Here is a 23431-nt window from a genome sequence, read left to right as displayed (position 1 = left end):
TCTCTTTCCCCTAGTCTTTATGATCTTGGGCTAAAATAGGCTTGGTAAATGATACCCCAAATGCAGGTTTTCTTTTAAAACCTTCCTCTTAAGATAGACAAAATGTGCCATTGCCTTTTATGATTCTATGCAAGCCTGTATTTTTTCAGACAGCCTGTGATAAATGTTCGGGAAGTATAAACCTTTCTATTGTAAAGTATCCAGGCGGATTGTGTAGAGGGAGACAAAAAAGGAAAACAAGTATTGTGCAGGTTCAGTATGCCAAAAGCAATGTTATGCCACATTGCTGAATTGTCACATGTGTGTAAGTGTTCAAACAGAACATTAGAAAACCCAAAGTAGTCAGCATTTTCTAGCACAAACTCTGCTCAGAAAACCTCTTAGTCAGCTCACTGAAAATGACACAGTTCAGTGAGGCTTGACAGTAATCACACACTATGAAGCTCAGAATCAAAGTATTTCCTACTCTCTCTTTTTCTCTTCTGTACTCCTTCCCTCTAGTTTCTGGTAGACAGCTTTTGGAAATGAAATCTGCAGAGAAGAAGCCTTTGTCCATGACTGAAGCTGACATCAAACATAGGTCAGGATCAGAAATTGACTTCTGTGCAATCCCATATGGTGAAGGAAGAGAAGAGGTAAGTGATCATCCCAAAGGATCCTGCCTCAACACTCCTACAGAATCAGTCCTAGTCCAATTAAAGCCCTCTAATGTCAAAAGGAAATGGACAATTAACAGGCTGCCTTTTCTGTCGAATGCAAGGCATCTAGTAAATGGGAGAAGTACCGTAAATCATATCTTCCATTGTCCTCAATCAATTTGTGGTGCTATTTCTTCCACCTTTTTTTCTTACTATTAGTGCAAGCATGTAAAAATTAATTCAGGAATTAATGAACAGTTATGTTTCTGCCATTTTGATAGAATATTGGTTTTCCTTAAAATATAGCATTTTCAGGTATAATTTTCTTCCCAAATAATTTATGACTGGGAACATACTTTCTATGTTATGACTGGAAAAGTCTATAGATTTTTTTTAACTGAATAATTGACTCAGAGCTGTTACACAATTGAACAGACTGAGAAGTTATTTCAATGTATTTATATTTATTACATTTGCATCCTGGTATTTCCTGAGGAGCTCCAAGTGGAAGTATAACAATTCTCCTCCTTTTTTTTCTTCCATAGCAATAAACTGTTGATATAGATTGAGTTGAGAAAAAGATCCCTGTCCTAAGTCACCCACAAGTTTCCACAACTGGATTCCTCTAAATGCAGTTCAGTATTTGAACTACTAGTATGCTATACTAGTTCTTTGATAATGGAGATGATGATTGGTGATGGTGGTGATGAGAATTGCTTCCAAATGTTTCTGCTTGGCATATCAAATTAATGATAGTAAGTTTTGTAACTTGCTTCTGTTGGGTGAACTTCAGACTGGTTCTCCCTCTGATTATAAAATATATTGAACCAACTACAATTGGAATATGAATATAATTTTGTTCATCAGGAGAATGTTTAATATCTAATCATAGTTCTTGGTCATCAAGTAAACGCAGGCAGGAAAATTTAGAAAAGTAATTCTTCATCAGCAGCTTTCAGGAAAAAAGAGAGAGTGATAGATCCATGTGCTTCTGGTTCATATCAAATTCATCACTATGCTGTCCATTTTTTAAAATTAATAAGATTATATTATTAAAGCATCTCTGGAAAAGAGGAAAAATGAACAAGGCTTTGTTCATCAACAAATGAATGAATGGATTGTATGGATGAAACTATAAAAGTGATTCATATTATCCAACCAAATCTATGGGTTTCCTACTTTCCTATTCTTTGAGGCAGAAAGAGAAAAATAATAATAAAAGCAAGGTGATTGAAAGCATTTTCACTCAAAAGAAAGGATTTTCCCACAACAAAGTCTGTTGTGACTGAAATATATTCTGTTTCAACCTACAGACAGACTTAATTCTCCTTATCAGCCAGTTTTGGCACTTGATGGATGTACCATTTTTATACATGTTAGTAAACACATTTTTTATAACTAGTTAAGGTGGAGCTGAAATCATACCACCTCTGCTAAGGTTAAGGTTAGAGCTGTCTTATCTGAACTACAGAAATCCAGCCAACCAGTAGACAGCTAAAAGAAAGTTCAATATCTCTGTAATCTGTCATCCAATAGTAGCATGGAATTTTGCAGTTATATTTGCTGTAGCCTAGCCTTTGTAGAAAAGACAAAGATACAAACAGACTTAAGAGAAAAACCCCTAAAGTTTCATTTGGAAAAATGTAGTAAAAATATTCTAATATGACAAAACAGAGCATGACAGCTTCTTAGTATCGAATGGTTCAATGTTTATCAACCTCAATAGCTTTAAAATATGTAACCCGGAATTCTTGGAGTTGAACTCCACATATCTTAAAGTTGCTAAAAATACTGAACAGAATGATTAAATGGAAAATAATTGACAACCAAATATGAAGGATATGAAGTAGGAAAAAGCAGGAATATAAACATGAATAATTCCATTAATATGGTTTTTTTTAAGTACTGTTAGAACCACTAATCAACAAGAATGCTGATATACCACCTGCTTATCCAGTACTTAGGAGATAAAGGTAAAGGAAACAACAATCAATGACTTAATAACCAGCTATAATTCATTCTTTATGATCCTGTATTCCCTTAATTTGAGATACAGTCATGGTGACTGGATGGAGTTTACCATTTACTGGGTGGATGTCTATAACAACTAAAAGTTACACACAACCAGGTACTGTATAATTGTAACTTGTAGAACAGACCACTGCACATATTCTGGAGACAGAGAGAAGTTATTTGATGGAATCCAGCATGAGCCTGAAAGTTTGGAAGAATAAAAGTGACTCAGATTGGATCCTACAACTTTACGTATTTGTTATATAAAGGTGAGCATTTTTTCTATTTCGGAGAAAGAGAATTTCTTAAAATCTGGGGATATGGCAGACAACAAGGATGAATTGTACATCCTACAAAGGTTTATTCAATAATATTTGCCTACCACTAAGAGAAATAAAGTTGTTTTCAGAGCCCCACAAGGCAATATTATCCACATTGCTTCTTAGTCTGTATTGTACTATTAGTCTCCTGCCCTTCAGTGGATCTGCTTTTCCAATTGCTGCATTCTAATCTGAATGTCATTTCCTGGGCCTTTTGGGTAATTGAAGTGATATTGTGTTGGCAACACAAAAGCTAATAATTGAGACTTTGAACAAACCTATAACTGTGAACAACCCTATAACTTTTTGTTGCTGAGCACCAGATTAGTATTTTAGAGCTGCTACAGATATAGTTTTCAAGGTTTATACAATGGAATGTCTACAGGGATTTTATTAATAGCTAGAGGATGGCCAGTTGATCCCAGTAATTTCATCTGTAAAACAAGGATGAGCAAGAGAATTGAAAACATGTATAAATTGTATTATAAAACTCCATGCAGTGTCACTGTGCATTATTTTATTTATTCAAGAGCAGTTATAGAAAACAAATTTACCAATGTGACCTTTCATACTGATATAAATACAAGATTTATTAGTTGTTATTGAAAACTTCAGGCATTATTCACTATTGAAAGAAAAATAAAATGAATAATTTTATACTGGCAGTAGATACAGCAAATGATTTCTCTGTGGTATAGCTTGTTATTCCATAATAAAGGAAGTGATTTACAGAGTTCATTGTTGTCTGAATGTGCCAGAAACATGAAACATTTTCCAAAATATATATTGTGTACTACTTCCTGATATGTCATAGTAAGGCAATTATATGCTATTTGTGAACATCCATTAACTGTAGATAGGGAGATATGTATCTTACTGGTATGCTTAAATGAATGGCTTCCGTACTGCTTTTCCTGTTTATCTCTGTATTACTTGCATCATATATCAAGTAATGTTGCATTGTTCCCTACTGTCCAGTGTGTGTGAGAGAGAGAGAGAGGGAGAGAGAGGGAGGCAGGGAGGGTGAGAGAGTGGGGGAATGGCTACAAGTAGGAAAATTAAGACTGAATTCTATACACTTCCATGAAGTAAATCTGATGCCATTGGATTAGTTATGCTCTCTTTCTCTCATTTTAGTTTTATCAGAAGGCAAATATGAATATAAACTGTTTGTATACATTTGTGGAATGAATAAAAATCTACTTAAAGAAAAACCATATGCAGGATCCAAACTTTCGTGATGTTTTCTTTCTTCTTTAGCTGCACCTTCTAGGGGTGTTTTGTTTTTCTTTTATTCTGCCTTTTCCAAGGCAAGAAGCAGCCAAAAGATGAAATAACATTAGTTTCAAAATGAAAAGCATTATATACCTAAGGTGACCAGATTTTCAGATTGGTAAAGAGGAACACCATTGATGGGGGGGGGGGGGCTTGATTAAAAAAATTATATTTTGTCAAAAGGTCACCCCAGGACACTGAACCATCATAAATACGAATCTGTAGCCAAACAAAATTTTATCACGTGACCATGAGGATGCTGCAATGGTCGCTAAGTGTGAAAAATGGTCGCAACGGTCGCTAAGTGTGAAAAATGGTCATCAGTCACTTTTTTCAATGCCATTGTAACTTTGGTCACTAAATGTTTTCCCCCTCCTCGAGACACCTCACTTCTTCCTTCATTCCTCTTGCTTATCTACCTTCACCTTATCCGTCTTCTGCTCTTTCCTTCTCTTCCTTCCTTTCTCCTTTCATCCTCTCTTCTTTCCTCACTCACTCCCTTCCTCCTTTTCTCTTCCTTCCTCCTTCCATTCTTTCAACGTCCTTTCTTTTGCCTATCTACCTTCTCTGTCTTTCTGCTCTTTCCATTTCTCTCTTCCTCTTCGCTTCTGTTCCTTCCTCCTTCCATCCTTTCACCTTCCCTCCTTCCTATTTCTTCCTTCCTCCTTCCTTCTGCCTATCTACCTTCACCTTCTCTGTCTTTCTGCTCTTTCCCTGTCTTCCCCTTTCCTCCCTCCCTCCCTTCTTTCCTTTCTAGTTCCATCTTTTCTTCTTTCCTCTCTCCCTCCCTTTTTCTTTCTTCCTTCCTTCCTCTTTCCTCTTTCCTATCAACTTCATCCTCCTTGTCTTTCTGCTCTTTCCCTCTCTTCCCCTTTTCTTCCTACCTCCTTCCCTCTTTTCTCCCTCCCTTCTTTTTCTTCCTTTCTTCTTCCATCTTCCTCCTTCTCCTTCCTCCTTCTTTCTCCTTCTTTCCATCTTTTCTCCTTCCATCTTCTCCCCCCTCCCTTCTTCTTTTCCTTCCCCCTCCCTCCTTCTTTCCTCTCCTTCCCACTCTCTCCTTGGGAGGGGTTGGGGTTGGGGGTGGCAGCAGAGACCAAATAAAGTCAGAAAAGCTTATTAAAACGTTCCTATTTGTTGGATTGCCTTGCTGCGAACTTATAAACCAAATCAAGGGAACATTTTGCAACCGAGGGTGCTGCAAGGAGAGGCAACCCTGCCCCAGTTTTGCAAGGAATGAGAAAAGGTGCTTTAAACCGAAGCAACTGCAATCGGAACCGCAGACAGGGAAAGAAAGAAAGAAAGATCCTTGTAGCACAAAACCCACCTTTGCATGGTTGTGAGAACATAAACAAAACAAAAAAAAGCACAGCGTCCCTCCGCCCTCTGAATGGGACTCAGCGTGACTCCGAGCCGGGCGGAGAGATAAGCACCTTCATTTGCATTCTCTGTGACCATGATACTTTGCAAGGAACATTTCCCCGGGCTTTTTGCAGATTTTTCCTTTCGTGCTTTAAAAAAAAGAACGAGACTTGGGTCCACCACAGGGCTTTCAGCCTCACAAAATGCAACCTCTTCCTTCGTCCTCCTCCTCCTCCATCACTAACAGCTGGGGGCTCAGAAATCGGAGGGAAAAGCCAGTCCTACATCTCTTCCCTCTTCCTGGATTCACTCCGAAGTTTTAAATCTCCCTTCTGTGCATAAACACTCCCTCCCTCCCTCCCTCCCTCCCCCCCTCTGTATCTGTTTGTCTCTCACTCTCTGTGTGGCTCTTTGCCTCTATCTCCCCCTCTCTCTCTCTCTCTCTCTCTCTCTCTCTCTCTCTCTCTCTCTCTGTCATTCTCTGTGTGTGTCTATCTCTCGCTCTGTCTCTCCTCCCTCCCTGTGTGTGTGTATGTGTGTGTGGGGATCCCTGCCACCGCGGATGGGCTCCGGACTAGTGGAGCCTCCTCTTCCTCCTTTTTAACCAGGCAATCTTCGGCTGCTGCACAATCCCAAAGGCACGCGCTGCCTGGTTTGCTAAATCCAGCGCGGCTTCAGAGAAAGAAGGCATGCGAGAAAGCCCCCCCCATCCCCGCTGCCTGAACATTTGAATGATGTTCAAATGGGGGAGGCAGCCCTGCCCTTTCCCCAGTTTTTCAAGGAATGAGAAACGGTGCTTTAATCCAAAGCAACTGCAATCGGAACCGTAGACAGGGAAAGAAAGAAAGAAAGATCCTTGTAGCACAAAACCCACCTTTGCGTCGTTGTGAGAACATAGGTAAAACAAACAAAAAAAGCACAGCGTCCCTCCGCCCTCTGAATGGGACTCAGCATGACTCCGATTTGAATACAAGGACACGGAGCCGGGCGGGGAGATAAGCACCTTCATTTGCATTCTCTGTGACCATGATGCTTTGCAAGGAACATTCCCCGGGCTCCCATGACTTTTTGCACATTTTTCCTTTCGTGCTTAAAAAAAAAGAACAGGACTTCTTTAAAACGCCACAGAATGAGCTGTCAGCCTGACAAAAATGCAACCCCTTCCTTCGTCCTCCTCCTCCATCACTAACAGCTGGGGGCTCAGAAATCGGAGTGAAAAGCCAGTCCTCCATCTCTTCCCTCTTCCTGGTTTCACTCCAAAGTTTTAAATCTCCCTTCTGTGCATAAACACTCCTTCCCTCTCCCCTCCCCCACTCTCTCTCTGTATCTGTTTGTCTCTCACTCTCTGTGTGGCTCTTTGCCTCTATCTCCCTCCCTCTGTCTCTCTGTCTGTCATTCTCTGTCTCTCTCTGTCTCTCTCTCTGTCTCTCCTCCCTCCCTGTGTGTGTGTGTGTGTGGATCCCTGCCCCCATGGATGGGCTCCGGACTAGCAGAGCCTCCTCTTCCTCCTTTTTAACCAGGCGATCTTTGGCTGCTGCACAATCCCAAGGGCATGCGCTGCCCGGTTTGCTGAATCCGGCACGGCTTCAGAGAAAGAAGGCGTGTGAGAAAGCCCCCCCCCCCCATCCCCACTGCCTGAACATTTGAATGAAGGAGGCTGCAGGCTCCTTTGTCCTCGGCTATGCAATTTTCTTTCGTTCGCTGCCTGAATGAGTGAATGAGGCAGAGGGAGAATGAAAGGAGATTGCGTCCCTTCTGTCTCCCCGTTGCTCAGAAAAGCAACTCCGGGAACGTCTTTTGGTGGTGGCAGGCGTCCTAGAACCTGCCTGCTAGCAAAGGACCTTCCCAGAGTTGCTTTTGTGAGCAACGGGGAGACAGAAGGGACAAAATACCGGCCGGCTGGGACGGGTATACAGGGCTGGGGGCGGAGCAGGCTTACTTCCGGGTCCGGTCACAAAAATCGGGACTTTTTAAGAACGCCCCAGGATACGGGACAAATTGTGCGAAAGCGTGACTGTCCCATGAAAATCAGGACATCTGGTCACCTTATATATACCTGGAATTATTATCCTTTTACTTTTCCAATCTAGTAACCAATCGAGTAACAATTTAGACAATTTCCTAGATAAAAGGATACAACTCTTTGGTTTCAACAGCAGCATATTAGGAAGTAATCTAAAGAAACAGAGTCTGAACTGCTAAGCTTTTAGGAAATGTATGTAGGCATCTATCATATTGAGAGTGAAGTGACTAATGCCTCTTTGCAAAACATTCATCAATTGTTGTCCTGTTCCCTTTAATACTTGATAGGTCATTGGGAATTTCTAACTTTAAAATGTTCAAGAAGAGCAGGTGGTAGATAGCAGGTCCTTTCTACAAATTTGAAAATTCTGGCAGTAAAATGTTCACTTTCTTCTTACTGCATCCTACATTACAGATTGTCCTTGACTTACAACACTTTATTTAGTGACTGTTCAAAGTTTTCAGCATTGAAAAAAGTGACTAAACAAAAGAAAAATGCATTTATGTTTATAGAAGTACGTATATTTGTGGCTCTTACATGAAATTAGGAGCCCTCAATTTGGATAACCAATGTTATAGAAGATTCTTTGTGCCTAAAACTATATGTTTGTAGTAGAAAGCTCAACTAGATATTAAGAATGTTTGAGGCTTTTGAAACAAGGCAGGTGAGGAAACACACTCCACAAGGAATATTGAAATAAGATATAGTAACAGAATCTTGAAAGCCTATGTTTCCCCTTTTTTCACTCTTACACTGAAGAGAGTTAAGGCAGTGTCATTTTCTTTCTAAAGTTATCTTCTTTTCCTGGATTTAAGTAATATTTTACCATCTATTGTATTCCTTCTCCAGAGTCAATTCTGTAGTCCTCTATCATTTACTATAACTTTAGGGTATATAAAGCTCCTGAGCTTTACATCTGAGGATGATAGGCAGAAATTGATATAGTGATGGATATGATCGTGGAAAATATTCAATGACTGCAGCAACTTCTTTAAAACTCTTTGCCTATTGTTCATAAATCTGCCTACTTCCAGTAGGTTCTTCTTCAAGCTGTGATTGTCAGCATTCTGCAATATAAACATGTAAGAGGCAAATGGTCCCAATGTATAGGACTTCTGGCTATCTATAATCTACATAGTACAAACAAGCTTATCTGTAGTCTTAACATACAGTATACTTTTAATAAATATGATATATATTATTTCTTTATTCTTTATGAGCACATCATTAGCTATATAGATAATCAGCAAATATAAGATTTGCAGAAGTTGGTTGTCACTTTTGGTTCCTGATGGGGTTTCACTAAGGCTTGCACTGAAGGCACCTGCTGCTTTTTAATCTCAAAATGGAATAAAATACATGTCTTGGGAAATGTTTTAAATAAATAATTAGAAGAATAAGATATATTTTGAAAGAATGTAGGATTGTCCACAATTTGATACACATCTGTTCTGACCCCCCCCCGGCCTGTGACTAAACCAGAGATAATGAATCCTTTGGCTGAGGAACCAAGCAACTCACATTCAATAGAGTAGCTCTGCAGCAACCCAGATAGTTCAAATGAAGCAACACAGATAGTCCAAATGAACAGACACAACTAGAATACACAGAGAGATTTTCTTAACTACTAATTCGAACGGTTGTTTCCTGCAAATGTCCCCTCCAAATGCCTCACCTATAATCTCTCTTGGGAGGGGCCAATCAACAACCACCTGTGCTTAATCATCTTCTGTGAGTCTGCCTACAGAGTTGCTGCTTCTGTTTCTCAGCCCTTCTCAATCTAGCATCAGGGACAAACTGCCTTTGACCCTCCCCACTGCTCCATCCCTCAGGCACTTCCTGGTGGCCAACCAGCCTCTCTGGTCCCTGCTCTGAGTCTGAACCCTGCCCAGGGTCCCCCACATCATCCAGGGCAGACTCATATCCGAGTCAATCAGCAGCTCAACAGGATCCCGATGGGCCAGAACACATGAACCAAATTAATAATATTGAAATTATGTGGGCATATCTTTAAGAAAATTTTATATTGCTATGTTGGTTTGACATAAAGTTTAGTTGGAAGAAGGAATACATGTTCCAGGAGAATGAGGTTTCATTATATTGCTATATAGTCTGTATAGTGCTCATTCCTTAAAATTAAATTGATGATTTATATAGAATAGAAACAACATGATTTGAAACCTGCAGCATAGCTGTTGCCTTAATAAGATCCATACAGCCTAGCATATAGGCCATATTAATGTTTTTCTATCCTTTTTATTTGTTATATGTTTTAAATCAGCAAATGTGCAACAAACCCTTTGCTCTTAAACAATCTTTACCTTGAGAAGACAGCAGTATCACAAAGAATTTAACATAAATAAGGTTGAATAATGCACTTCATAGAGGAAAAATAAATAAATGTTGACAAAACTATGAACTACTTATACCTGGAGTTTGCTCACCAATAAAAATTTTAGGTCGAAGAAGAAAATACAAATGTAAATCAAGATTATTTAAGATCACCCTACAAGTGCACTTTCTCTCACAGATTGTTTCAAAGCCATAATCAACCTTTATCTTTTTGTGTATTTGCTGAGTGTAAAAGCACAAAAAGGATGCTAAGAACAACAAGAATAGTTGGTCTTATCTGAGAAGAGAACATTTATTTCGCAGGCAACTGTGAAGTGGTAGGCTTGAACATTATAGAAAACATGGTCTGGAAGTACTATTTAACTTAAATGAACTTACATTTCTATACCAGAGAAAATTTATATTAGAATACTGAAGGATTTTACCTAGTTGACCAAATCTGTGTTTGAAAAAAGTTGAAACTACAGGAGGAGAAAATAGCAATAGCAATAGCAGTTAGACTTATATACGGCTTCATAGGGCTTTCAGCCCTCTCTAAGCGGTTTACAGAGTCAGCATATTGCCCCCAACAACAATCTGGGTCCTCATTTTACCCACCTTGGAAGATGGAAGGCTGAGTCAACCCTGAGCCGGTGAGATTTGAACAGCCGAACTGCAGAACTGCAGAAAATACAAATTTCTTCCTTTAGAAAACAGAAATCAAATGCACAAATATAAAATGGGGCATCCTTGATTTTTTTCATGTCCAGGAAGAGATGGTAAATAGTAAACAAAAATAAAGTGAATATAATATAGCAATATAATATGACTGAAAAAAGGCAAAACAAACCAAAGCCAAAGCATAGTTGATTCTTATTTTCAAATTATAGAAAATAATATTTCTAATTTACTCTCTTTTATTAATATTGCATCTAGTTCAAAGAATCATATTTTAAGAAATATTCAGACAAATTAAGACAGTTTCACCAAAGTCCAATCAAAACAATTGTGTTACTAAAAATTAACCCATAGGCGGAAAGATTTAAAAAAACACCTTCAATATAGAAGGCATTTCACCTTCAGTATAGAAGATTTAAGGGTGATAGGCTAGCACTTTTCATATACCTAGAAGGATGTCACAAAGAAAAAAATAAAGAATGGTAGTTTTCCACCATTCTGGCATACCAAACATAAAATAATGGTTTTAAGTTAAAGAAAGACCAATGTGATGAACAGTTTGAGGGAAAGAAATGTTTCATTTTAACAATTTGAGAGTGGAATAATTTTTGATATTTGATATGTTAATTTATATATCTTATATAAATAAATAATTACCCAGAGATAGTATAAGAATTCAAACAGAAGTTGGACAGCCATGTGTTGATGATTTTTTAATCTGAATTTGTGCATTGAGTAAGGAATTACATTAAGTGGAGTACTTAGGCATTTCCAACTGTATAATATTTAAAATTTAATTATGTAATTATTTCATTTATGATTATATAAATAAGGGCTTCTGTTTATACAGATGTCATCCACTACTATAATGATCATAAAAGTTATAACTCATTCTGATTTCTGCTCATTTGGAGAGATAAAGTTTCTGGTTCACAGATCATGTTTTGGATTCAGCCCTTAAAGATAATTTGTAGTTTCCCCACCAAATTCTGTGGGTTTTATCAGGTTTCACTGAAAATCCTTTTTTTTAAAGCAGGTACTGAGGTATCTCATCTAACTGTGCATAATATAGTTTATAGAGTCAAAATTGCATCTTAGAGTTGATGAAAATTTTTGGATTTGTACAGCATTAAAATATACTGTACTATTTCACATGTATTGCACTATAAATTCTTCATGGATATTAGGCCTGTTTTTATTCTGCCCCTAATATCTAAATTTCCAGGAAAATGAAACATCTTTTGGGATGTTTGTGAACTTCAACAACTTTAAAAGTTGAACTCCACTAATCTTAAAGTTGCTGAGGTTGACAAATACTATTCTAGAAAATTTAAAACTCTTAATCGCTTCTGCAATAGACAGAAGTTGTGTTGCTGCAATGAAAATAAAGCACAATTAGTCACAATTGCTGCAATGAAAATAAGGCACAATTACCATAATCCCTTTCTTTAATTTATAATTTCCGATCTAATACATGCCAACTATTTCATTTTAGGTGATATAAATGTTTACTTCATAATTCTATTTACAATTGTACAGGCAATTAACAGACCATTGTAGTAGTGTATATTACATTTGTATTAGTTATGTTATCTTTTTTATGTTAGTATTTTATCACAACTTCTTAATTTTACCTTGGCGTTGTATTTTTAAAAATAACAACAAACAATACACCAACCAAGAAACTGTCAAAGAGCTACCAGTAAATAGCCCAACCAAAGAACCCCTAAGACCACCCCTCACATACAACAGACAGGCAAGTCATAGAATATAAACTGACAGCATATAGCACTCCTTACTAACACTGATGATGTTACCTAGTTAGGTAAATGAAACATCTGCAAGAAAACAAGCAAGTTCAGAGAGCACCAAGGAGCTACAAATATTCTCCTCTATTTACAAACAACTCTCAGAGTATATTATTAAGCAAAAGAACAGAACATAAATTAATTTTGTGATTCATAAAGAAACTCCATCCCAATAATATTTTATATAAATGATTTTACAAATAATTTCATTAATCTATCATTGCCCTAGGGCAGCGATGGTGAACCTTTTTTGGCTTGTGTGCCATAAGGGGAGGGGAGCGCAGGAGGGTTATGCGCAGGCGTGCCACATCCATAATGCACATGCAACTCCCCCAGTGCACATGCACACATGAGAGGCGCTCCCCATTTCTTGCATGCTTTTTTTGCCCTCCCTAGGCTCCAGAGGCTTTATTTCTTTCTACCTGAGAGACCGCCTCCTGCCAGTTACCTCCCAGAGACCTATAAGATCGCACAGACTAGGCCTCCTCCGGATTTCATCTGCCGGTCAATGTCGGCTGGCGACTCTCCGGGGGAGGGCCTTCTCTGTAGCTGCTCCAGCCCTATGGAACGATCTCCCCGTTGAGATCCGGACCCTTACTACCCTTCTGGCCCTCCGCAAAGCAACCAAGACCTGGCTGTTCCGGCAGGCCTGGGGCTGTTGATTTATCCAGCCCCATCCTAAGTTATGAATGTTGTGGAATTTTTAATGTTGCTTTTTATTTTTTGTATGTCCCCCCTTCCTTTTTTACCTGTAAGCCGCCCTGAGTCTCTCGAGAGTGGGCGGCATAAAAACCAAATAGATAGATAGATAGATAGATAGATAGATAGATAGATAGATAGATAGATAGATAGATAGATAGATAGATAGATAGATAGATAGATCGATCGATCGATCGATCAATCAATCAATCAATCAGCCTCCCCTGTCCCTCGGAGGCCCTCTGGAAGCTTCAAGGACCTTCAGGAGGCTTCCCTGAAGCCTCCAGAGGGCAAAAAACAACCCTACGAGAAAACCTGGAGGCTTTTTAAACTGACCCTACGAGCAAACCGGAAGTCCTTTCCCGAACTTCCGGTTTGCCCATAGGGCTGGTTTGTTGCGCTCCGGAGGCTTCAGGGGAGCTCCTGGAGCCTCCGGAGGGCTTCCGGGGGGGGAGGCTCTTTTTGCCTTCCCCAGGCTCCTATAAAGCCTCAAGCCTGGGGAGGGCGAAAAATGCCTTTAAAAAAGATTGAACTCAGCTGGCCAGCCATACGTTTGCCATCCCAGCCCTAGGGAAACATAAAAAAAGTTTGGTACAAATGAAGAGACCCCAAATACTGTACAAACCCACTTTTTAAAATTATTCTCTGTCTATAGAGGGGCATTGTGAATGCATCCCACTTGCACAGTGACTTCAGTTGAAATAAATGTCTGACTTTGATTTCATAATTAATTAAAAGATTAATGGGTAGTGCATATAGTTGAATGTTAAACTGTCCTTAAATCAAATTCTTTTCTTCAGATGTACAGGGAGATTTTTTAAAATGTCAGATAAACTGACCGAGAAAGTTTACTGAATATGTAATGTGAAAACACTACATAATTCTCAACACACATCACAAGCAAACAGTTTTATTCTTGTTTGTGCAGCTTAACCTTCCGAAAAAGTAATTAGGTCTATAATTAAAAAGCTATTTGGAATGATTAAAACCCTGTTATATGGTGGCATTTAAAGACAAATGCAAATATCACAAAGGATAAATTCATTAAAATTGCTATTGAAAAGCAAGAAAATATCAACCTAGTAGTTGATGTTATTTGCAAAATATAACAATATGAATATAAAGTTAGGTGTCCAAAGGATACAGTGATGTTGGTTTCCATGCTTATAGCATTTACCATCCAGCAATATATTTGCTACACCTGAAAATATATGGCTCAAAATTTGTTTAAGACATATATTGCTTAAACCTCATATGCTGTGGATTTCCTAGTGGTGTCTTATACAAATCGATCTTTAACAACCAGAGGTTTTATAGAATAGAATAGATTTTATAGTTTTATAGAATTCTTTATTGGCCAAGTGTGATTGGACATACAAGGAACTTTTCTTTGGTGGATATGCTCTCAGTGTACATAAAAAGACAAGATACATTTGTCAAGAATCAGAAGGTACAACATTTAATGATAGCCAGAGGGTACAAATAAGCAATCAGGAAACAATCAATATCAATATAAATCATAAGGATACGAGCAACAAATTTACAGTCCTGCAGTCATAAGTGGGAGAAGATGGGTGATAGGAACAATGAGGAGACTAATAGTAATAGTAATGCAGCCTTAGTTAATGGTTTGACAGATGTGGGAGAATCATATGTTTATCAGAGTGATGGCGTTAGGGGAAAAACTGTTCTTGTGTCTACTTATCTTGGTGTGCAGTGCTCTATAGCATCGTTTTGAGGGTAGGAGTTGAAACAATTTATGTCAAGGATGTGAGGGTTCTGTAAATATTTTCAGGTCAGAGATGGCAACTACTTTAACAACCAAGAGTCATCTGCTTCAAGGACAAAAATCCCAGTTATGGGAAGCATGGGAAACAAGAATTAAATTACAATGGGTATAAGAACAGCAAACTTTTCAAAAGGCTCCATCCTAATGTGCAATAAATATTCATATACAAGTAGCTGTGCAATGTCTTGTGTCTGGGAACCTATACAAAGTTCAAGTTAAGAACACTGTAAAGCCATGTTGAACTGAGCATCTGGAAATCACTGGCAGGTTTTTCTCAGTAAGTCTCATATAAACAATCCTGAGCACAAGGAGTAATTGTTGTCCATAATATACTGTATAATAATTTGTGGCGAAACATTCTATAAGCAGAAACTATAAACAGTGGGGCATCATTCAAAATGTAGTTTTATAAGCAGAGTAGCAAAATTTGCCAATTTGAAGACTGGCCTTTGAATCCTGTTGATCATAAAGATACTTTTCAGGTGTTCAACAATATTCCTAAACTAAAACAATACTATGATATTATATTTCATCTTATAAAAGGTACAATAAAATAGACCATGTGCCAGTGTTTTAATGACCATGAGAGTGACAAGAGGAGATTCTAATGCTATGGGGAATGTTCCTGACTCCCAATACTGCTAAGAGGAAAAATAAATAAATTGAATGAGTATAAATTCAAAATACTTTACTGGCATAGGCACGGTGCACGATTGCCTTCTCAAATATTTGTGAGGCAGATGTCCAACTCTCTCTTATTGTTAACATCTACTAGTCTTTGCTTTAGTACAGCTTTTGACTGATCACAGCCCAATTCCCTCAGCAACTCTGTGAAAAATCCATATTGATGCAAGCTATTTGATCTTATGTTTCCAAGTGGATATAAATTGTCAGCAAGAATTAAAGGAGGTAAGCCCTGTGCAAAGAAAATCTTCTTAAAGTTGAGGATATTCATCCTGGTTCTGGTCTCTGTCTTTAGGTAAAAGCCCATATATTTAGGAAGAGCTACACTGAGGATATGGTGAGCCTAATGAAACTTTTTTTTTTAAATGACTTCACAGGAGATGGCTATAGAGACTGATTGAAATCAAATATAAAAAGTTTAATTGCATATATAAGGAAATGACATGTTGGCTATTACACTCTTCTGGGTAATCTGTATAATATGAGAGGTATATATTTTATATCTGCCAATTCAATAAAAACACTTCTATATCAATCAATCAGAGTAAAGCTGGAAAAGAGGTTGGAGGCCTTCTAGTCCAACCCCCTCCTCAAGCAGTAGACCCAATATACTTTGAAACAAGTGGCCATCTAGCCTCTTCTTAAAATTCTCTAGTGAATTCTCTAGATGAAGCACCCACAATTTCTGAAGTCAAGCTGTTCCATTGGTTTCTCTTTAATTTCAAGTTGCCTATCTCCTTGATTAGTTCCTATCCATTATTTCTTATCTTGTCTACTTAGAACAGATATTTAAAACTTTTCATCTATTGTATATGCTCAGTGATCCAGGTATATTTCTAAAAAGGAAACAGTAAATGAAAGTAATGTGAGAAAAATGCGCAGAGAAGATACTTCCAATCTTCTAAAAAAGGTTACAAGGACATTTATATTTTACCATCTTTCTAAAGTTAAAAAAATAATTTCCTTCTTTCCATAGTCTACCATACTATACCTTCAACATTCTAATAATCAAGCTCATAAATCACAAGTTCATTCTTTGTCATCAAAAAGTTAACTAATAAATGTAGTTAATTATCCTTTCTCCTTGCTAGTTCTGTCATTTTTAGCTATTTCCTTATGGTTTTTCACAATCTTGCACATAATAAACTTGCAGAAGTTATCATGTGTAAAAACAATCTTCCACAACTCTTTTCTAAATATATATCCATTGCACAGGTGGATTGCTCCCAGTTCGGACCAGTTTGGGTGAACCAATAGTGGTAATTGGGTATGGGTCGCTGAACTGGTAATGATGACTGGCTGGCCATACCCCTGAACTGGTCCGCTTAGATGCTCGCCTTCCCTTGCCTTTGCCATGTGGATCCACAGAACTGCCTCTTCCTGCCTACACACAGGTAAGCATTCATGCTAGCCTACCCCACCTCCCCACTGGCCAGTGTATCCCGAAGCCACCGGCATTTCAGCTGCCCCCCGCTCCACACTGCTTGGAGCTTCAGGCAGCGGGCAGTGGTGGGTAGCAGTGGGCAGTGGTGGGCGGTGGTGGGTGGCAGCAGGTGGTGGCAGCAGGAAGTGGCGGGTGGTGGTGAGCTCCAAGCAGTGGGTGAAAGGTGAGCAAGGATCCCCCTCAGCATATTTTCCCACCAGTGGAAAAAGTGCTGAGAGCTCCCCCCCACCACATGGAGCTCCAAAAGGAAGAGGTCCTCGGCTGTTGTGAATAAGCTGTGGCTCTGGGTGCACCACACCCACTTTGTTTCTGTTTTGCCAGCTGGGAGCCTGGCAAAAAAAGCCTCACTTTTCCCATGGCTGCTTCTACCTCAGCGCTGAAAGGTCTGTGCCCTCCCTCTATAGACTGACGCCACAGGAAGGCAGGAAAGAAGCTGGTCTTGGGAGAGATCTTCCCTCCCTTCCAGATAGCCCTTCTGGGGAGAGAGGAGGTGGGATGGTTTCAATGTGGGTGGACAGTTTGTGGCCGGTATCTCCTTCACTCATTGGGGTGGGTGCAGCAAGACACATGTTGTAGCACCGCCCACGCCGCCAGCCTAGGTGAAGATAGTGCACGTGCAGTGAGTTTTTCCTCTCTCTCTCTCTTTCTCTCTCTCTCTCTCTCTCTCTCTCTCTTCACCCACCCACCTCCTGCTGCTTTTCCTCCCACTCCTCCCCTGCATTGCCTGGTGACAAGGGCTGAAGAAACGATGGCAGGGGGTTAAGCAAAGGCAAAGAAGGGCCACCTTCCCTCACTCGGCTGCTACTGCCGGGGTGCTACCAGGACAAGCAAGGGAAGGAGAGGGACCGGAGAAAGAAAGGAGGCACATGATAAAGCAGCCCCCACCTCCAAGGGTGAAAGGGAGTGCCCCTCCATGCATCCTCTTGTCTCTGATAGTTCTCTCCTATCATGCACCTCCTTTCGTTCTCTGGCCACTCTCCTTCCCTCACTCACCCTGGTGGCACCCCGGCATAGCAGCCGAACGAGGGAAGGAGTTACATGATAAAGCAACCCCTACCATCAAGGGCAAAGAGGAGCACCGCTCTAGGCATCCTCTTGTCTCTGTTTAGGGAAAACAGCTGGCAAAACAGAAATTTTCACCAATTCGGTGGGCATGGCTAGGTGGGGGGCATGTGACTGAGTGGGCGTGGGTGTGAGTGACATCATGTTGGCCATGCCCACTCAGTCTCCTTCCCCCAGCTAGCCACAGCCACCAAACAGGTAGTAACAAATTTTGAAACCCACCTCTGATCCATTAACCCCACTGAGAACAGTTTTAATTTCAATTGAATATTAATCTTTAAAATTCTTTATAGCACTGTGTGAATTTGACTCCCAAAGTATCTGACTTTTTTTTTGCAAATCCACTAGGCATGATACAATGACACTTCAAAGTTTTCCACATTTGCAACAATGATTTGAAAAAAATATAAATATAAATTTTACACGAATGTGAATATAATTGTAATGTAATGTAAATCTAAATTTCCATTCTTTCAGCCACATATTTTTCTACTGTTCCAATAGTGTATTATATCCAATGTTTTTAGTCTTTTTTGTCATACATTTTTCCCTGGTCTTTTATTTCAAATGTCAACAAAAGTTTATACATGTTAGCAATCACATGTTCATCCTTTGTACATAATTCAGTTTCAACTTCTGTTTTGGGCTGTTCAAGCCAAATGTTCTGTTATCTACTTACAACATTCTCTATACAAAAACTACTGAAAATTAAATTTCTCTGCAGTCAATTGATGTCTTGATTTAATCTTCATGCTGTTGTTATAATAGTTCTCTGTGTTAACTATCTTTCTTTCCCTGCTGTTTCTTTTCCACAGAATGATTCTGGTGCCTAGACCTATAGCCAGCCATTCTTTCTTATAGAAGGAAGTAGACAAGGACAAACCCCTCAATGGTAGGTTGACAATGTTTTTACTACCGGTTCAGGTGCATCCGTGTGATGCTTCTGCGCATGCACAAAAGTATATGGGCAGGTGGGCAGAGCCTCTGGCTGTAGCTACTACCAGTTTGTCCAATCTGGGCTGAACCAGCAGCAACCCACCTCTGAAACTCCTTCAAAAAATGTTTCCAGGAAAACTTCAATCTTGATTTGAAGGTATGTATGTATGTAGAAAATAAATTGTTCACATTTATCCAAACTACCTTTTAAGTGTGTCCCAGCATGTATTCAAAGGCACAACACTAATTGTGGAAAACATATGAATTCTAATACCAAAATAATAATACTGTCATTTATTTATTTTACAAATTTACAACTTGCTGTATGACAACTTTCCATAATAAAGGAAGCATACCAAGAAGCAATATGGTGGCCCAGCAGATCAGAAAGATCGGCAGATCGGCAGTTCAAATCCCTAGCATGTAATGGAGTGAGCTCCTGTTACTTGTCCCAGCTTCTCAAGTTTGAAAGCATGTAAAAATGCAAGTAGAAAAATAGAACCACCTTTGATAGGAAAATAACATTGTTCTGTGTGCCTTTAGCATTTAGTCATGCCAGCCACATGGCCACAGAGACGTCTTCGGACAGCACTGGCTCTTTGGCTTTAAAATAGAGATGAGCATCGCCCCCTAGAGTCGGGAATGACTAGCACACATGTGTGAGGGGAACCTTTACCTTTACCATACCAAGAATCTAAATTATCATCAATGCCAATTAAAAATGTGTTTAAATATAAAAGATATAGAAAAAAATGGATTGATAAGTGGTGTGTTTGTGTGTAAAACTATACATATGTTTCATGAAAAAGATACATGAAGCATCTTCACTGAAGTTGTATGATGTATTTGGGGATTCCTAATACATCAGTAAAATAGGTTAGATGCAGAGTTACTTTTCAAAAAATCTGATTAGTATTTTAATTAAAGATGTCTTCCATTATTTATTACCATTCTTGATAGACAAAAGGCTCTATACAAATATACAAGTATGATCATCAGGCACAGCTATATATATTATCAATATTTATATTGTAAGAATTTCTTGGTATTTGGAGACACAGTTTAAAAGGCATGTTTGAGTATTCATTGAAAGGACAGCATTGTTTTTAAATGTGAAATTTTAAGTTCTAATTCCAAAGCAGGCATACAGATATTTAGACTATGAAATCATACCCTCCAGCTTGATGTGTTTCATTCTGATACTGGAAAGAACATAATAATAATGTAAATGACGAAGCACAACAGATGAGACTCCATTATCCGCATTTGTAAAGTACTGAAATTAGTCTAAACATTGCACAGCTCAAATATAATAACTTCTTAATGATCTGTGTTACATTCCTAATTTTCACTCAGTAGATTCTTAATCACCAATTGCTCTAGTTAATGTTGGAATGGCAAATTGGTTTCAACAGTATTACAGATCAATGTCAAAGTGGCAACTGCTGTATATAAAAAGTATACAAAGCAGGGGGGGGGAGGGTTGGAGCTTTACCAAGATGTGTCTTCAAAGCTTTGTTGCTGTTATTGTTAGAATAACATAATATTGGTTGGTTGCTAAGGACTGATGGTTGAGAATCAGTTGGTAATTATTTTGATGCTTGAATCAATAGACTAATATTTTTTTTCTGTTTTGAGTGTGCAACCAGATTAGTGAAAGCTGCAGGTAAGGCTACCTAATAGATTCTATATAACAGCCTCTGAGATCAAGTAGTAAAAATGGACCACATGGAGCAAATAGGTCTGAGACATTTTGATTCTATCTTAAAACAATTTTTAAACAATGCATTTTTTAATATATATATAAAACAGTGTAATGGAGAAGTAGCACAGTACACCAAATCAAAATTAATTAACATAAAATAAAAGTAATCCTTCGGATCAGGTTACAATCAATTGTTTCAGTGACAAAATTATGGAAAATGAAGATATGGAGAGACTGATTGTTCAAGAGATTTTGCTTCATTGTTATATAACTGTCATTATGGGTCCTTGTATGATAACTGTTTGATTTATTTCTACAGCTATTCTTCCACCTATCATGGATGCTAACCAAATTCAGAAACTCTTGACAACATTTATCACTTTTGTACACCTTCAGCATGGATATATGCAAACAATTAAAAGTGTCAGTCCTTAAACGTTCAATTTTAAGGTTCATTTCTTTGTTAAAGGGTCATCCTTAAAAGTACCATTTAATTTATGTAAAACTCAATAAACCCCTCTAAAATATGCCAAGGATTTTTCCCTACAGAAAGTACTACTATAATTTAATGTATTATGCCTCCAACAAAGAAGTTTTCTGAAGTAGCACTTTTAAAAGATTGTAAATGAATATAACTTAAAAAATCCCAATGAAATTTGAAAACTCTGTCTTGCCTGCAAATTTCCCCCTATTCTGCTGAAATAGAAAGAAGGAAGGAAGGAAGGAAGGAAGGAAGGAAGGAAGGAAGGAAGGAAGGAAGGAAGGAAGGAAGGAAGAAAGAAAACAGCATTGATATGCAACTGAGTCTGAGACATTTTGATTCTGTCTTAAAATAATCTTTTTGCTATATTCAAGAAAATTGGAGAAATATCATAGTACAAAGATCTGAATTTATTACCATAAAATCAAAGTAATCCTTGTCATCAGGCCACCATCAATTATTTCAATTACAAAACTATGAAATATGAAGATATGAGGAAGATATATGAAGATACTTTATATCATCACTTCCTAAGCCGGAACCCTCAAGCATGTGACATTATAATTGAATCTCAATTTCACTGTAAATAGGGCATGTATTTCATGCTCAGTAGTAACTGAGCATGAAATTAATTCTTAGTTGGCCCCATGCCTAATAATTCCTCCCTGAAAGAGTAGGAGTTTCCTGCATCCCAATTTACCCCAGTGAAAGAAGGGAGGGAAAATAAACATTCTCAATTCTCCTAATTGAACTTTTATTTCAATATAAAGAAGGATTGAATGTTGACATTTAGAAGTTACAGGAATTCTTTTTAGGGTCAGTATAAGTGCAATATACCTGACAGAAATTTGCCTATTTGAATTCATGTGGGCATAGCTTTCAACAGTAGCCAACTGAATGGTGGCAATGGCACCACTTGATCAGTGTCTGATTCTGAAAACTGGGCAAAGTCAGTGTCAGGCCTGCAGTCATATTCCTTTTAGGATCTTTAGCCTGCCCCCCACCTCTCTCTCTCTCTATTTATTATGCTGTTTCATTAGTGGGGAATTGGGAGGGGGAATAGTAAGGAGTAGAATGTTGTTGTCAAAATAAAACATTCCTTTCTAGAAGCCCAAGGTCATCCTTTGTCTTTGCACCTCTGCACCTGACTGGAAGTGGACGGGTGGAATTGCCAGCGTGGCAGTGGAAGATTGGACCATATGATGAACTTGTGGGTGTGTGGGCAAGGTCTTGAACTTTCAACTGGGTGGAAAACCCAGGAAGCTTTCGGGTTTTCCACAGATGTACCAACATGTCTCTCTTATTAAATTAGAACTTTGATGAAAACTATGCCTTGAACTTTGATTTAATTCTGGGTGATATTTGGAATGCTGACATTCAGACCCTTTTCATATCTAGATAGAACACCAATACGAGAAATCACAGAAGTGAAGATTAGATTGACTAACATTTTTTTAAATTTTAGAGTTTAGAGAGTTTACTTAGACAAAAAAGAAATTAAATATACTGAGAAGAAAATAGCTTGCCACTCAATAGTAGTAACTGTGAGGGGGATCTTGGAATCCTAATGGAGAATCATTTAAATATGATCCAGCAGTGTGTTATAGCTACCAAAAAAGCCAACATAGTTCTAGGCTGCATAAACAGAGGGATAGAATCAAGATGCCGTTAAGTGTTAATACCGCTTTATAATGCCTTGGTAAGGCCACACTTTGAATACTGCATTCAGTTTTGGTCATCATGGTATAAAAAAGGTGTTGAGACTTTAGAAAGAGTGCAGAGAAGAGCAACAAAGATGATTACGGGATTGGAGGCTAAAACATATGCAAGAATTGTGTATGTCTAGTTTAATGAAAAGAATGAGTAGGAGAGACATGATAGCAGTGTTCCAGTATCTCAGGGGGGGGTGCACAAAGAAGAGGGAGTTAAGCTATTCTCCAAAGCACCTGAGGGTAGAACAAGAAGCAATGGGCGGAAACTAATCAAGGAGAGGAGCAACTTAGAACTGAAGAAAAATTTCCTGACAGAACAATAAATCAGTGGAACAACTTGCCTCCAGAAGTTGTGAAAGCTCCAACACTGGACGTTTTAAAGAAGATGTTGGATAACCATTTGTCTGAAATGGTGTAGGGTTTCCTGTCTAGGCAGGGGGGTTGACTAGAAGACCTCCAAGGTCCCTTCGAACT

At 38.6% G+C, this 23431-nt stretch overlaps 1 long non-coding RNA gene across 2 annotated transcripts; it reads left to right on the top strand.

The window, feature by feature from the left end:
* The first annotated feature begins 449 nt into the window (after window positions 1-449).
* LOC148049221 (uncharacterized) lies at window positions 450-22571 on the top strand. 2 transcript variants are annotated; one of them, XR_015695395.1, is made up of 5 exons: window positions 450-635; window positions 2542-2920; window positions 16833-17011; window positions 18939-19015; window positions 21084-22571. It is a non-coding gene; the product is annotated as an uncharacterized LOC148049221 (long non-coding RNA). The 2 variants fall into 2 exon arrangements; XR_015695394.1 differs by lacking the exon at window positions 16833-17011 and having other exon boundaries at window positions 18939-22571.
* Window positions 22572-23431: the final 860 nt, after the last annotated feature.

Source organism: Thamnophis sirtalis, unplaced genomic scaffold, assembly GCF_051295495.1.
Source record: "Thamnophis sirtalis isolate CommonGarterSnake01/CBP01778 unplaced genomic scaffold, rThaSir2_p1.2 scaffold_2, whole genome shotgun sequence".
NCBI lineage: Eukaryota > Metazoa > Chordata > Lepidosauria > Squamata > Natricidae > Thamnophis > Thamnophis sirtalis.
The sequence above is the reverse complement of the archived record's forward strand: the minus strand, read 5'-3'. Positions and strand labels throughout refer to the sequence as shown.